General features: G+C 34.8%; 1 protein-coding gene across 1 annotated transcript in view; it reads right to left on the reverse strand.

Moving 5' to 3' along the window:
* Positions 1-6,853, reverse strand: part of LOC149801490 (uncharacterized) — a 50,635-nt gene extending 43,782 nt beyond the window's left edge. Inside the window, exon 1 of the mRNA XM_089955656.1 lies at positions 6,758-6,853. The gene's annotated coding sequence lies outside the window, so the exon portion shown is untranslated. The remainder of the gene's footprint in view (positions 1-6,757) is intronic.
* Between the last annotated feature and the right edge of the window lie 9,988 nt (positions 6,854-16,841).

Raw genomic sequence — 16,841 nt, forward strand, 5'->3', positions numbered from 1 at the left:
ATTACTTTGCTGATGATAAAACATTACCGTAACTATCCACATACAACAGAATGAAGCATCGGAGTTGGTATATGAATAAAATTAACTGTTCTTTGCAACTGAATCAACACAGAAAACAATTTTTATAAGCATCCATTTTTTGAAAGTGGGGTTTCTTATAGTAACCACTCACTTTATAGCTTTGTTACAACAGTCCAATGGAAGGATTGCAAATGTAAGGTTGTATTATTTGTCTACGTACTTGAATGTTTGGCACTGGTTCTATAGTGTTTGCTTCACTGTTTTTATTTTTGTATTTTCCCAAAAATGAGTGAAGTAAAAAAAAAAACAGCACTTCTTAAATTCCACAACATAGCATTGTTCCATATGTTTCTGACTTACATAATTGCATTTTTAAGCTAAATCTGCAATACCATACAATTTAGACTTTGCTTTCTATGAATTGTATATTTTCCTGAATATACCTGCCCAACGATTTACAAAAACAGACAATCTAATCAAGTGGTACTTCCTACAGTAATGTATGCCATCTGTTTCCCATGACAGGTTCAATAACAAACTGATTTTATGAGAAAATAACCTACATGCAGCAGTTAAAATATTCAGATCACTGACTCTATTATTCAAACACAAATTGCTATTTACATACTATTGATTAAGTTTCAAAACACAAGTTTGTATGTTTTTATCATCAAAGGATAACTTGCAGAAATCAGGCTGTGATAATTGTTAACTTACTTGGAAGAGGGTTAATGGTCAATCAGCTATCAAAACACATGCCTATGAATGTGCAAGAGTTTGTCAGTACAATTGATATCAACACCAGCTATTTGATGGCTTGATGTCTACATTTCGCCTTGAGATACAATGCAGCACAAACTAATTTGGTGAAGGCAAGGGAGCATCTAAAAAACTAAAGTCACTTAATGTACCTCAACAAAAATAAAATCACAGGGAAAAGTTTTCATTTTCCAAACAGATGAAGACAAAGTTTACATTAAGTAGGCAACTTAGTTGCCCATTCGCATGGTTGTTGTTGTTGTTGTATGGTTTAACGCCATTTTTCAGTACAAGATAGGCTATACATGGCAGCCAGTATAACTGGTGGAGGAAGAACCCTGGAAAACCCCGGGAAGAACCACCGACCCACGCCCATTCGCCTGGTACTTTATTCCTGATAAAATACAGTCGATGGAAAAGGCTGATCATAATTCAAAAGCATTTAACTGCTGATGTCATATAAAATATAAGGCAAGAAATATGTGGATCCCAAGACCATGCAAAGTAAAATGATATAAAGTAACCACTTTTAAACACTTTCAATTTCAGCTCATATAATAGGTCATGGATTTTGAAAATACAATTCAAGATTTACTTGTTATACCTGAAAAGATCAATTTTCTACTTACTGAATTTCAAGCCGGTAGAGATTGTTAAAAAGGTAATTAATGTTGCCTACCCTTATATTATGCGATTACTCCATAGATATGGTGTAGTGCAGCTAATTCAATGTTTTAACACTGAATGTGATCTGACTTCCAATCTCTATTAAACCAACTATATTTATGTTGGAAGGTCAAAGGTCACCACACTACACTAATTATAAGTCATAATATTCCAGATGGTTGTTAATTTTTTGAGTATAACTTCTTGTGGACTTCAATATTACTGAAAGGACCCCGAAAAACATTCATCTGGGAAACTATACCTATGTTTGAATATCTGACAATGTATTTTCAGATTAAGAGCAAATTCACATAGGCATCGTCTTGTATAAGACATGGAAATCTTACCAAACCAAAGCTACCTTTCATTCAGACAAATTATGCAGAATTATAGTCTTACATTAAACAACAACCATGGTTGAAATCACCTCCCGTGCATCCACTTCATCTGGTCTACTTCTGCTTCACAATCTAACAATGAAACTACCTCCAAGTTATGTCCTACATCTTAAATATGTTCATAATCATATTTCTCAGCCTCAACCACCCAAAGTGTATCCCAAGATGCATCAGTTCTCAGCCTCAACCACCCAAAGTGTATCCCAAGATGCATCTATAGCTACCATTGGCCCATTTCCATCTATGCAGACATGATATGCCAGGAAGTGTTAGCAAGTTGTTACTTGGAATCAATGAGCTATGAGATAACTGTCTCTTTTGGTACCACATAGCAATGTATACACGTCTTCACCAATGTCTCAAACCCTTGAAAACAGTACCACTTAGATCTTTTGTTCTTGTGGAATGTCACATTTTTCAAGTAGCCTTTTTAAGTTCATCAAAGGTGAATCTAGTAACCCTTCTTCGCACCTCAAGCTGGCATCTTCTAGTGACATATCAGTATGACATAACTCTATACTCACCAATGCATTGCTCCTTCCCAAAACCCATGTAAGACAGATGCTCACAACCACTTTAAAGCATTCTGTACTATTATATAATGTGCTGAATGCAAGAAAACCAGCTTAATGAATTGACAGAATCTTGCAGGCTCAAAATTGTCCAAGCATGTGAAACCTGACTCAAACCAAACATCCTCACAAATAATACTGATTACATGCTTTATAGGAAAGATAGAGCATGTTTAGTCCTAAGTCCAATATTGTTAGCAGCTTTGTACATACTGACACTGAGTACAAAATTCTGCTGGAAAATTCACTGTGCTCTCAGTCAGGATTTCATCATATTTGCAGGCTACAGACCACCAATGCAGTATACTTCTACATCTAATCTATGATTTATGCAATAGATTCACAAAGGCCAATATATGGCCTGCCTGGAGGAAACTTTAGCCTATGTGACATAACATGATCCACTAACACTACCAACAGCCACTAGTACTTAAAAAATATAAACCAATCCTTCCCATCCATAGAAGATGATCTTAGACTTACTCAACAAGTGGACTTTCTGACTTGTGACATTACTACCTGTTATGTATATTTGATTTAATTATATCTTATTTAATATATATTTATATCAATTTAATTGTTTGTCAGTTTTACATTTTTTAATTTTTCATTACATGCTATTGTAATGTAGAGTTATTCACTGGAGATGATACTTCTTCCAGAAAATAGTGTGACCATGACTGTTCGTTTTAGTAAACAACAGGTGTTGACCTAGATCCTGACCTTGATTCAAAATTAGTAGCAACCACGTAAATATGTTCTATTTTTATTTTAAAATGATTGGTTGTTGTCAAGGTCATGATGGGACTACTGATTTAAGATGTAAACAATTCTTTTAAAATTTATTTCTTAGAGTAAAATTATTGTTTTAGTCAGGGCCACACTGGGTGTACGTGATTTTTTACAAGTAAATAATTTTGATGAGGTTCTGGAACATGATCATGTGACCCCACCCATTTTGGGGTTTTAGAATAAGATATAACCTTTGTATTGGAGAGGTATTCTCAGTAGTTGGTCTATTACACTGGAAAGTGACTCTTGTGCCATTTGGAGTTATTCCAAATTACTTGGATTCAAAAGGATTAATTCTTTTTTCCTGGAAAATACATGTGCTCATATGAAATCACTGAACAAAGACAGCTCTTATAAAAATTTATTCAGATTTCCAAAACCAGAATGATATTTCTTGTTTCTACAAGGAACTGTAGACTTCAACACTACAGGTTAAAGCATACGTCATCATCTTCCATCTTGGATTCTTCATTTGGACTCAAACTTAAAATCATTAGAACATTTTATTATTAGGACTTCAAAAATTTTATTCGTGAATTATTCCTGGATTATTTTTGTATTTGATTCTTCATATTTTTTTTTCATTTTTTTTATTTTACAGAATTTTTCCAGGGAAATAAATTATAATTTTCAAAGCTTGCTGTTTTCACTCTTTCTTGTGTTACTGTTTATTTGAGCCTAAACACATAACATAAGATACCTTAGACCTCTTCTTCACAAATCAACCCTCATTTGTAAATTATGTGGACCATACCTAGAATAACTGACCACAAAAGAATCCTAATAGAATCAAACATCTCCATTCAGCAACATAACCCTGTAAAGCACAAGGTATATCAATGGAAGGAGGATAACCTGGAATGTATTCAACATGCAATCCACGCATACTCTGAAGCCTTCAAAAACAAAATTCAGCTTTACATCTGACATGAATGACATGGTGTGACTTTAAACACTGGTGTAAAGTCATCCTGAAATCCCATATCCATACAAGAACCACATTCCAGAGAATAAATCATCTGTGGACAGCTAGAGACACAGTGACTGAGGCGATGCAAAACTTGTCTAATCACATTTGGTACCAAACCATGGCCTAGATTAGTTCCAGTCAAGATACTTACCCCTATTTCAACCACTCAAACACAATGACAAATCTGGCAGCAGTGTCAATATGGGCTGCAAAGTATGCAAAATATTCTTGACAGTTTGGCTTCTAGTTCCCCAGTGAGTCAACTAGGCAACAAAACTCCATTTTGCTGGCAGTTAAATGTCGACCCATCCCTATTGTAAATATAAGGGTTAACATTTTACATTACAGCATTCACATACCCTTCCATTTGTGTGTACCCCCTGCCCCAATTTTAAATATGAAAAGCATGAAGAATATAAAATATGCACAAGAGTCTGTCATTTCATTCACTGATTTTAAATTTCTAACATGACTTGCCATGAATTCCCAACACTGAACTTATTGGCAATTGAAAGCAAATGGATCCTCCTGATGACAGACCTGTTTACGCATACATTTTCTTGTCAGTATTTTAAGCAATGTCTGTCAGTATTTTTAGAAGGTAGTCAGTATCTTCATTCAGTGTTTCTAACATCTTAACACAGCACAAATCACCTGTGAAACAGTGTACAAATAGTAGACACAATCAATACACTATAATTACCATTATGTAGTATTGCACAACATACTGAATATACAATATTCTGTAAATAACTCCTAGTTTGTAAAAACGCTGGTATTCAGACAATTCTATCTTTCAAGGCAAAATTTGCAGAAATTGAACACCACTGACTTAAATATCCTGTTTATATTATAGTGATATAAACCATAAAAGAATACCTCCACACACCCAAATTCATTCGGTTATTTACCTCTGTTACTTTCTCTAGAAAACCTGTTTTCTCAGCTTCACACATATCCATAACATTTTAAATAAAGCCAATTCTCTACATTATACATGGTTAAGGAAGACTTATTACAGAACATTATGACAGACATGCAGAAAATAACTTATTTAGATAGGTGAAGGCAAACTCATTATTTCATAACATCTAGTATCAGCTTTGTCAACATTTACAAGAATGGAAATGAGCTTTATATATTATTTTGTACAAAGTTTGTCAACAATATCAAACTGATCCACTTGGAATTAATGTCTTAATGAATGCTTAGTCTATGGGGTTTTAATGGCAATATAATAGGCATTCTTTCTCCTATCCAGCTGGTCATCTGCCCACTCTTTGATAAAAGAGAGATTGTTTCTAAATACCTTGTGCAATTTTGTAATTTGGGAACATATTTTTCATTGCTTCCGTTAACTTGTTGGCTGTGCTCAGGGACAAATTTAAATTTACGATCAACTCACAGAATCACCTCAGCACATGTTATCTGCTTTTGAAGTATGTGTTGATCACTGACTTCCTTTCCTTCATCACTGACAAAATATTTCTATTTCCCTTTACTAATGATTCCAATTTTGCACGATTTTCTGATTCCATGTGCTGTGAACAGTCATTCCTTCCAACATGTGCACAAAAAAAGTCTAAGTTGCAAACAGTGCTGAGCATAATATGTTCTCCTTTAGATGATGGTTTAAGGCATGGATACGGAGTATTATAAACTGGTAGAAAATGCTACTTTCTATGTTTAGACTTTCCATTTTCATTATCAGTTTCGTGCTGAAACTTTCTTGTCAGTGGCATTTTCTTTGTTTAAACAACCACATGTTGAGAATGTTAAAATCAGCAATGTGGCACAGACTGCAGATGCGGACAAAAGAGACGATACAATGAAATGAAACAGAATAAAAACTGCTTAAAAAATTAATTAAAAAACGTTAGTAATTAAATGCAACCTCAGATCATATTTTCAGATCAATGACCGTATCACCGTACAGATGGTCTTTATTCCATATAAATACAGTAAAATATGAACGGGTAAACAGGTCTGTGATGAAAACAAGCAGAAAGACTGCTCGCTGTCCTTTTCTGGTTTCTAGATTAGTCCATTTCAGTTATAAAAAATGTCTGCATCCAATACTTGCAATGTCTATTTATAATATTTCTAAAAGAAACTGAACGAATAAATAGAAGTAACTCTTATATGCATGTGTTCAAAGAGAAGCAACTCCAAAATGTAGGGAAGTATTGAGATTTTCAAAGAGGGTGAACTAAATTACATCTGGTGCAAGAAAACATAGACTAGCTCATGCAAATATGGCAACCCAGTGTTGTAAAAGAAACTACCGTTTGATTTGAAATATCTGACCTTGTTTGGGACCTCCTGGCTGCAATCAGATTACAACTTATAAATCAATTTATGACATCCAAGCAGATACATGCAGCTTGACGCCAGAGAGTGATTCCGTCTTTATAATACTTAAATAAAGGGTACGAGGCAAATAATAAAATGCAACACTACAATAAAGGTATTGTCAAGGTCCTGTGTTCATATACAACCCACATATTTCATAGCAACACATTCATGCTTCAATTCTTTTACATGATTCTACATAAAGTTATCAAACAAAAATATATCACCTTTTAAATGGGCACGAAAATGAAACCCTTATGCAGGCTAAGTGTCAACTTATCGTCATTTGTGGTGATGATTTTTTTACTGGTTACAGACTCAAAACGGAAGTGGTACTCCAAAACTAGACTGGTTTTACGTCTGAAAGGATCCTGTCAGTCAGTCGGATTGATTTTTGGAACGCATTATGCAACTTTACATAAGCAACGGTATTCTAAACCGCGCACCAATTACACAATACCAACGGATCGTAGCAGAATGACACACTAGTCTGGGAGAGCTAAAATGCAACCAGTAATGATTAAAAATAAATGTAAACTGTTAACACTATCCACTTAATCTGCATTTATCTATCTAAATACAAATTCATCTAGTGTCAAAGTATATACTTACAATCTTATAATTGTATAATGCCGTATACTTATTTTTGTTTTGTTTACAATGGCGATAGTCCTATAATGTAAGACCTCGGCCTTGATATTTATGATTTAGGCGTCGAGCTCAAGCATAAATAACACGTGATACGTCTTACATTGAAGGGCTACTGTAACAATGATGATTGCTTTCATCGAAGATACTACATCAAAAAGAAGGGCATTTAGAGGTCTACGTTTTAAAACATGTCGTGCATATATATTGTAAAGACCTTTTAGAAAGTTTCACAGTGGATGGTATTTTGTATAATGTTCTTACCAGAAATGTTGTATCAAAATGAATTTATTTTTTCAAAATAGTAACGTTTGTGCCAATCTCGACTTACATTAGACATACATATGGTAACCCATTTATACTGGTACGATGCACTAATATGTAATGGTACTTAAATTCTCAGACAACATACAAGTATTATAAGGAAATCGGCCTATGGACTCACCCATTCGTTATTTCAAGAAAACAGCCAGCTTTTTCTGTATAATAGCTGACAGACCGATAATGTTAGGTTCATCATGAGATGATTGGCCAACTAGCCCCCTTTTCCTTTACTACTAATCACAGTTGCCTATAATTTACTTAGATAAAGATTATGCAAGATTATGACCCATACACAATAATGATGATTTTAGCCTGCGGATGATGAAAGCTGACACAACAATTTCAGACAAAAATGATTGGCAGACACACAAGAGTTGCCTCCCTTTAGCATGTAATTTTTAGATAAGAAACATCTCGCACGTAGTTTTTTGATAAGAAGAAACGCCTCTCTTGTGTTCTATTTTATTTTAAGGTAGCATGATTTACCTCATTGCTTGTTTGATATTATGTTTAGCAAAACAATAGAAGTTATCTCCATATATGCATTCTATTGTTAGCACGACAAAATATATTAATTTCGCTAACCACAAACTTGGCAACGTATAGAACCAGAAGTCCGTGTAATAGAAGGTTGTTGAAAGGTGTGGTGTCTCACGAAGTAGGCCACTAAGTCGTGATTTTTGGGTTGGAGTCCAACTGAGATTCTGATTAAGTCAGGTTGGTACGACTTGACTTCCAATGTGAACACGGCCCTAGAGGTCACAGGAAGTTAGAAAGTTACGAAGAAAACAATAGACTTCAACAAATCAGAAATCCGCTGCTGAAAGCCATACATCAATACTTTCTCGCGCGTATCCTAATGTTGCCAATAGCCACCCTTACCAGACTATCATATCTTTTATGCTTAATTGAAGAAACAATAAAGTATAAACAGTAGATTTGAAAAATATCTTGGAAAACCTCGTGAAAACTCATTAGATAAAACAGAAGTCAGCAGAGTGGTAGTCGACTACGCCGAATACAATTGGCGACTCTGAGTTGGCCACATTTCATGGCATTTACCCATTTGCTTCGCAAGAAGACGTGGCCAGAAAATAAGCTTGGGAAGCACAGAAAAAACGAAATCTTTTTCATTGTCTGTGGGGAACACTAATTTAGCCAGTCTTCAGAAAATATATCGAGCTCGCTTCAGGCAATAAAATTTTAGGCAACGATATCTGTATCAGAAATATAGACGCACTTAACACCAGCGGAATTGCTCTGAAACAAAAATAACAAGCGCTTGTAATATTAGTGCCACTTTTTAAAGCAGTAGATTCATTTATGATAGCTGTGGTAACAAGCGATTAGGTCAAACCAATTTTCATTTCCGAGGTGGCTTCTAATATGATTGAACTCTATGATATATTTCCTCATATATAATTATTTTCTGTATATGCTGGAAACATGTTTTAGCTTCACCATGTCGTAAATATATTGTGTGCTCTAAGCTAACTTTCGTTTCATCTGTTGGTTCTACAGGAACATAAAAATAAGCAGTATACCAAAATATTCTTTCTGTACCATAATAAGTGCTTATAATTCCGATTCTGTCAACTGATTTTGAGTTAAGATGCATAATCATGTCTGCAAATTATGTTGTTTCATGGCATCCTGTCGCATGATATTTGATAATGATCATAGGAGTTAAATATTCTTCATGGCTGCAATGTGAACACCTCATGTTGGAATTGTTGTATCCAATTTTAAATATTGTTTTCTGTTGTCTCAATGGTTTCCTTGTGCGAAGTCATGTCAAACAATTAGTCTCAAAAATAATGTTTCATTTCTTTACTTGGATCTGGCGATTTTAGAAAATGTTTACCACCAATCACCACAGTCATTGTGATTTTCTCAAATGTATATTTAAACGTGGACTTTGGCAATATTTTTACATTTGCAGATCTAAGCTATAAGTAGCAAGGATGCATTCCATAAAACTGCACCACAAGCAGACCGTACATGAAAAGTGTTTATTTTACTTATTTGTTAATTTTTTAATATACTCAAAACAAATGCGACCTTTTTTAAATTCAAAATCAAACACAAATTAAATCAAATATAAATTAATTATACGAAGAATTGAGTAGCTCGTCCTAAGGATTTTGAATTTTGGATAGAATATTTCAGAAAACTTTGTTTTTTGAAATTTGAATCCCCTATGTTTTTGAAATCTTAGTGAAATTGGCAAGCTTTGTCTAAAATGTCATCAAAAGTAGACATCTGTCTTTCAAATCCTACACTGGAACAATTAAATCATTAAAAAAAAATGCATTGATTCAACTTGACAGAAAATATGATCTTTCTGAGGCAAAGGCTTCCTTAACGAAACACGAAATATTTTGGTTCAGTATTTGGTAGACAAGAATATTTTGGGTAAAAGTGCTTTGGTTTCGATTAGTAAGTCTGTATCAGACTCTGACCTAAAAATAAAGGAATTAGAATTAAAATACAAGATAGAATTGGAGTTAAGGAAGCTGGAACTTCAGAAAGAGGAAAGAAAGAAATAGAGTTTTGGGGCTTTTAAACACTTGATGTCAAGTAGTTTTCTTCTGTTGTGACCAGTATTGAGATTTGCGTTTTTGAGTTATATTTTAATTTTTCGGATTCTAAAAGATAAATTCGTTTCTTGGGAAATATTTTGTGCTCATACAGAATTTTTAACAAAGACAGCTCTTATAAAAAAAATTATTTGGATTTCCAAGACCGGAGTGATTATTGTTTGGCTTTGATTTTGGCATTACAACATTTTGAAGTTTACCTTAGTTCAGCTTCTTCTTTGATTATTGTGTTTAGTGATCACAACCACCTTACTTTCATCGGCAAGATTAAAAATAAAAATCAAAGACTGCTAAGGTAGATTTTGTTGTTACAGGAATATAACCTTGACATCAGGCACATCAGTGGAAAAGATAACTTAATAGCAGACGCACTTTCCCATGTATAACAATGTATTATTTCATGTCCATTGAGTGTAACTTATATAAGTCCTTTTTAACATCATGTAAAATTAGTCTGTGGTAAAATGTAAGCTTTATCACATAAATCTTTGTTTTTCTTTTTTTTTTTGGGGGGGGGGAGAATTGTTGCGTATATTTGATTTAATTATTATTTGATTTAATTTGTGATTTTATTTGATTGTTTGTGGGTTTTGGAATATTTTTAATTTCTTTACATGTCAATGTAATGTAATTTTGTTTACAAGGAATTTGATATTTTCCAGAAAATTCAGTTTTACCTGAATCTTTCCATAAATACCTAATAACAGAAACACTTGTTTATTTTTTTGACTTAGTTCCTGGAATTGACTGAGGGCCAAGTAAGCAACTTTTCATTTTGGAGTAAAATGATTGGTTCTTATCAAGGACATACAGGGGCTACGTAATTTGTATATGTAAACATGATTACGTGATCCTCTATTTCGCAATTAGGCATTTCCAAAATTGTGAAATACTTAGTATTAATAGTGATGTTTAGAGAGATCTCAGAGTTTTGGGGGGCTTTTAAGCACTTGATGTCAAGTTGTTTTCTTCTGCTGTGACCAGTATTGAGATTTTGAGTTTTATTGTAAATTTTCGGATTCCAAAATATTAATTCCTTTCTCTGGAAATATTTTGGGCGCATACAGGATTCTTGAACAAAGAAATTTCTTATAAAAGTTTTATTTGGATTTCCGAAACCAGAGGATTAATTATTGCATTTCTACAAGAAACTGTAGACTTCAACACAGTACAGGTTTCAGCATACGTAATCGCCTTCCATCTTGGATTCTTTCTCGGGACTTGAACTTGAAATTATTAGAACATTTTATTGTTAGTTATTGTTTATTTGAGCCTAAACACATAACATAATAAATGACTACCTGGTACAAAAACGAGACCAGATATACATATGTATACATCGAAGAAATAAATCCAAGAGGCATCGATGTATCCATACATACCTAGTAAAATATAGATATATGTTCATTAAAACTTTAATATTAAAAAAATTAAGAAATATAAACATCCAACAACCATAAAAGAGTTTGATTAATCACTGGCTAGTTCTGACAAAAAAAAAATCTTATAGAAGACACAACAAAATATCTTACATACAGAACACGTGGACAACAGGATGATCGCTAGCCACGATCATTAGAAACTGTGACTATGTTATGGAAATTATCCATAGACGAATATGTCAGTTGGTGGGAGTACATAGCATATCAAGTATTGAAATATAGGAAGAAATAGGGGGCCTGAATATACAGGAATCTTAGAGTATGACTCATCCAAATCAGATAAAAATAAAATAGAAACCCGTCAAAAAATTATGTAAATAAAATTTCTTTCAAAATTCTTTTTGATTTTCTTTTACTGAAGAACAATACACAATATCGGAGGGGGGAAACAGAAACACGTAAAAGCCATGAAACGATTCGGAAAAGCCATGGGGATAGGGACACACCGGACGCCAACAGCTTATTATAGATAAAGGACGAGGGTGTGCCCACAAATAAAATGGCCCACAAATACGTTATAGTTTCTATATTCTAGTATCTGATAACAAGACTCAGTTGTAGTTTTTACAACCTCTGGAATTTGCAGTAATTGCTCTGGCTGCTTTGGATGTGGCAGCGGTCCTCTGGCTGTATGATGTCAACTTCACGCTCATCATCACCATCATCTGATTCACAGACTTCTTTATCAAAGAGATCCATTGTCTGCATAATTGTTCATACATGATAATAATCTAAACCGAGCTGTTTGTAGAGATCTCTTCTGCTCACTTTTTCTCGAAGTCTTCGTATGCCCATACTTTTTTTTGTCGGATTTATTTTCTTGTCTTAGTGATCAACATGGTCCTTTTCCTCTCTTCAGCTCAGTTTTTGTGCCATGTATATTTTGGTAGCAACAATAGTTTCTAAGGTCTCATTGTTCAGCTCGCGTAATAGTTTCTAAGTTACAATAGTTACAATAGTTTCTAAGTTCATGGCTATGGTAGCTGTTCTTATTATTGCAGAACTTTGTTACCGTATCATACATTTTTTTAGTTCTTCCTGCAGCTGTTGTGCTTCCATACGTAGTACTGAAAATTATTATTAACAGCAGCTGGATTTTGACTAAATTATGTGTGCAAAGCTTTCTCAGCTCTATTACAGTATCACTGGGCCAGCAGGCCGTCAAGTTTCGTCGTGTCTTTCGTCAAACAGAAACGTATTAAGTAAGCGAGCAATCTTCATGAAGTCTGACATGATATATACCTCATTTGGTCCCAAAAAAAGTCATCAAGCGTAAAATCTGAAAGTAAATGCCATGTATTTAATAAAACATACAACAACCAATAATATATCTGTACATGCTGCATCACTTGTTCCCAAATACAATAATAGGAAAACAGAAGCATTGGGATGATGACAGCAGAAGCTAATGACATAAATAACAAAGACGATGAGGCAAATATAGTATTTTAAAGACGAAAGGATCATGTGGACGATCAAATTAAGATTGGGAGAATCAAGAAAAGATTTGAGAAAGGTCATATGGCAAACTTGACAAAGAAAATATTTGTTGTGTCAGAAATATTACAGAAAATTCATGTGACGTACAAGAAAGCAGACCTAGTGGCACACCAACAAGACATATCAGAACTTATTGACGTAATTAATATAAGAGTCTGTAACATCATGTTTGCGCTCTGCACTCTGCAACAAACAAGACAGCTGTTCTCCACAACTTAGACAGGCAAATGATATTTATTTGACATACGTACTATCTGCTGTAAAGTATTGAGAAAACAATTTGTCTTTATTCTTCTAATATTTTCTTGCTGGCTACGGATTTGCACATACTAACCTTATTAACATACCTAACGTCACAATATTATTTTATGGGAGACGCAGTCAAACTTAAAAAACTTCCGTCGTCCTGGTAAATTTAGTGTGACCAATCTGTCAGTCACACTGTTGATTCGCGCCAGTTCGTCGTTCAACAAGTTTAATCGACCAGCTTTTTCTGATGTATATCTCTGCGGTCTTCTATTATCGACTCTGTTGTCTTCGTCAATGTCGAGTACCATAGCGGTTTCTTTCTAATTTAATTCATACATTTTTCGTCAGATAAAGTTATATATTATGTAAGACACTTGTTTATATCACGGACGTCTACCTAGAGCGGCCGGAAATGATTTTTGACGCTATCATGACATCGCACACAGATCCGGATACGAAAGGTTACTTTTATTTTATTAAAGTATTCTCGAAAGGAAATTTTGAGACACAGCGACTGCAAAGTCTGTGACTATAACAACGCAAATTCTGCTTACAGATAATCAGCAGTTTGAGCTGCGATCACGTGGGCAAGATGTTTTTCCTGCTGTGACAAGAATTTGCTGATGCATCAAGGTCTGTTGCATAAAAAATCATTAGGAACAATCAATAATAGAAATGGTCTTACACACACACACACACACACATATATATATATGTCACAAACATGAGCTCCTTTTTCTGAGGGCGTTGGCTTCTGCTGCTTTTGTAGGCCGATAAATCTGCACTTCACCCGTGATATTGATTTTCAGGTGAGGGGCTGATATCACCTATTCATTAAAAGCTGCAATTATCTGCATCAGAATTTGACACACATCGGTGTACATGTAATACACTTACCGGTTTTTCTCGTGGCTGTGCAGCTACCGTTGGCTGAAGAGTTCTTTTGGTGACATGTAGATTATATTTCCTGAGCAAATCATTTGTTTGGTGACTTGTAAATCCACCTGGAATAGCACAACCATTTGTCCTGTGGCCATTTTGAATTTCGAGCTCGATATCACTGTTACCAGTTACCGGTATGTGTCTAAAGTGTATGCGGGTTTGTTCCTGAATTATTTGCATGCAGCAAAATTGCACATTTTAATGAACAGGTGACATCAAACCCACAGCATCATCCATAAATATCAACACATATTTGTGGAGTTGATTTATCGGACTACTGCTATTGTTGTATTCTTGCTTTAACATCTGAAGTGGAATAAGTCTTTTCACTATGCTAGTTTTTAACTTCGGTGGATTCATTTATTCAGATTATTCACTGGAATTACAAAGTGCTCAATAATATTCTTGGACTAAATATTAATTAAAAATTATACTGAATTCAGACAAGGAAATTTTGGGTAATACAATTACTATTCTCTGCTTCAATGAGTTGAATTAATGAGGCAAGGGATATCCTTAAAAGGTATAGCTATCTTGTAGACTATTCACATCCTAGTTTCTGAGCTGTGTTGGTTACAACAAGATGGCTGCTATGAAGTTCCAACAAGCTACCCAGATGGGCATCATATTTCTCACCTGGCATACATTGATCTTGATGGCAAATGCAGTAATAAGGCAGATGCCTTAGGTCAAAAGTCACCGGTGTCACGATAATTTTCAGCAGTTTTGGTAGAAACTGGCATTTGACATGTTGTTTGACTGTGTTTCTACTTTGAGCAGCTTCATTTGGATTAGGTAGTATACCAACATCTTTTACATGAATGTGGAAGGGTATGTATGTATGTATGTATGTATGTATGTATGTATGTATGTATGTATGTATGTATGTATGTATGTATGTTCTGAATTATTCCAAAGAGAAAAAATGTAGTCATTGGGATTCCTGGTTTAAGGACTGGGACTGCAACTTGTTCTAATAAAGGAGTCCAAAACTACAACTTTCAGAATCCTATGGAGAACCCTGTACACACACACACACGAGAGAGAGAGAGAGAGAGAGAGAGAGAGAGAGAGAGAGAGAGAGAGAGGGAGAGGAGGAATGGAATATCTAATTGGTCACAGGCTAAATCTGAACAACTCACCTGCACACCCTAAGACAGCATTTTGGGTTAGCACCAAAATGTTATTGGAAAAGAGATCCCCATCCAATGATGATCAATTGTTGTGAGCCACATCAGGCACTCCAATATAATTGCAATGGAAGTTACTGAATGCCAGTGGAACCACACAAAACATAGTTTTAAGTGAGTATATTCTGAGGAACAACCCAAACAAGTTTAATCAAAACTGAGAAAGAGGTGAAAATAGGTTTTTCAACTGATTGCAATGACAACCACATCATTGCTTGGGGAGGCACCCAATAAAGAATTTTGAAAGAGCATGCACTAAGACATATTCAAACCATGTTTCATCGAAATTGGCTGAGTCGTTCTGGAAGTCAAAACTGGGTTTCCATTTTTTTCATTTTGGTTGCTATGCAATCCAAATATTCCTACCATGTGTGATTGAATCTGACCCATCAGATTTTTGTCAAGTCAAAAATAGTAATGTTAATGGATCACAAGTGATGCACAATGGATGATACATGACAGATACAAGGCTATACTATTATCTCATCTGTCCTTTAATGGCCACAGCTAGAAATGACTGAAAATGGGGCTGTAACTCTGTCAAAAAGTTGTAAAGACTAAACCTTCAAAATGCATATTTTAATCAACAAGTCAGTTCACCTACCACCAGGCACAGAATCATATCAGATGGTTCCTGACCTATGTTGGTTCCAAGTGTGTATACATGGTCAAATGGAAAAGGTGTTTATTAACTGATAAATGTGACTTCTGTATCTTGATACATGTATGTGAACTTAAAAATGGGATTTTGCTTCATCTGAAAAATGTTTTACTTTACTAGCCCAGAATTTTACACAAGATATACAGAATTTTATTTATTTTTGTGTAGTTTATAAATATATAATAAAAGGTAGGTAGAAACTGCCTGATTTTGCCAGCCCTTTTGTGATGAGACACATGAAGTGAAAGAAGTAACAGCAAAAACCAAACCACAGATTCACTCATCTTTTGTCAAATTGCAGAAAAAAAAACCCATCCACATCATTAATGTGCTTTTTATTCTTAAAACTGATCTATGTCTGTAGTAGTAATCTTACAATGTATTTCAGGAGCCCCAAGTGGCCGAGTGGTCTAAAGTGCTCACCATTACAGATCACTGCCATCTCACCTCTGTCTGCATGGGTTTGAGTCTTGGACTCAGCCAATGTGGGTATGTAAGAAAGCTTGCCAGTAGCATCTCATGGGTCGGTGGTTCTTTCTGAGTTTTTCCTCCACCATTTATACTGGCTGATATGTATAGCCTCTCTTGTGCAGAAAATTGGCATTCAACCATACATCATAAACAACAATGTATTTCAGAACAAGAATTAAGAACAATGGCAGGGTTTTTGCAGGGGTAACACACTTGCTTTGCACCTAAGTAGCACTGAGTTCTATCCCAGTGTTTAAGTAGTGGCCCATCATGGATTGGTGAAT

This window comes from Sinohyriopsis cumingii, chromosome 4 (genome assembly GCF_028554795.1).
Source record: "Sinohyriopsis cumingii isolate HCF-2022 chromosome 4, ASM2855479v2, whole genome shotgun sequence".
NCBI lineage: Eukaryota > Metazoa > Mollusca > Bivalvia > Unionida > Unionidae > Sinohyriopsis > Sinohyriopsis cumingii.